Raw genomic sequence first — 1,444 nt, forward strand, 5'->3', positions numbered from 1 at the left:
TAACCTCGTTAACCAGTCTCCCATGGGGAACCTTGCCGAACACCTTACTGAAGTCCATATAGATAACATCTACTGCTCTGCCCTCATCAATCCTCTTTGTTACTTCTTCAAAAAACTCAATCAAGTTTGTGAGACATGATTTCCCACACACAAAGCCATGTTAACTCTCCCTAATCAATCCTTGCCTTTCCAAATACATAGACTCCTGTCTCTCAGGATTTCCTCCAACAACCTGCCCACCACCAACAGCAGGCTCACCGGTCTATAGTTCCCTGGCTTGTCCTTACCACCCTTCTTAAACTTTGGCACCACATTAGCCAACCTCCAGTCTTCTGGCACCTCACCTGTGACTATCAATGATACAAATATCTCAGCAAGAGGCCCAGCATTCACTTCCTTAGCTTCTAACAGAGGTCTAGGGTACACCTGAACAGGTCCATGGGATTTATTCACTTTTATGCATTTCAAGACATCCAGGACCACCTCCTCTGTAATTTGAACATGTTTCAAGATGTCACCTTCTATTTGTCGACATTCGATATCTCCCATGTCCTTCTCCACAATAAACACTGATGCAAAATACTCATTTAGTATCTCCCCCATCTCCTGCGGCTCCACACAAAGGCCGCCTTGCCGATCTTTGAGGGGCCCTATTCTCTCCTGAGTTACACTTTTGTTCTTATTGCATTTATAAAATACCTTTGGATTCTCCTTAACTCAGTTTGCCAGAGCTATCTCATGTCCCCTTTCTGTCCTTCTGATTTCCTTATTAAGTATACTCCTACTGCCTTTATACTCGTCTAAGGAATCACTTGAGCTATCCTGTCTATATCTGACATATGCTTCCTTCCTTTTCTTAACCAACCCCTCAATTTCTTTCATCATCCAGCATTCTCTATATCTACCAGCCTTTCCTTTCACCCTAACAGGAATACACTATCTCTGCATTCTTGTTATCTCATTTCTGAAGGCTTCTCATTTTCCAGCCGTCCCTTTACCTGTGAACATTTGCCCCCAATCAGCTTTTGAAAGTTCTTGCCTAATACCATCAAAATTGACCTTCTTCCAATTTAGAACTTCAACTTTTAGATCTTGTTTATCTTTTTCTATCACTACTTTAAAACTAATAGAATTATGGTCGCTGGCCCCAAAGTGCTCCCCCACTGACACCTCAGTCACCTGCCCTGCCGTATTTCCCAACAGTAGATACATCCACATGTTGAATCAAACAATTTTCTTGTACATGCTTAACAAATTCCTCTCCATCTAAACCCTTAACACTATGGCAGTCCCAGCCTATGTTTGGAAAGTTAAAATCGCCTACCATAACCACCCTATTATTCTTACAGATAACTGAGATCTCCTTCCAAATTTATTTCTCAATTTCCCTCTGACTATTAGGGGGTCTATAATACAATCCCAATAAGGTGACCATTCCTTTCTT

Source organism: Chiloscyllium plagiosum, unplaced genomic scaffold (genome assembly GCF_004010195.1).
Source record: "Chiloscyllium plagiosum isolate BGI_BamShark_2017 unplaced genomic scaffold, ASM401019v2 scaf_12267, whole genome shotgun sequence".
In the NCBI taxonomy this organism is placed as follows: Eukaryota; Metazoa; Chordata; class Chondrichthyes; order Orectolobiformes; family Hemiscylliidae; genus Chiloscyllium; species Chiloscyllium plagiosum.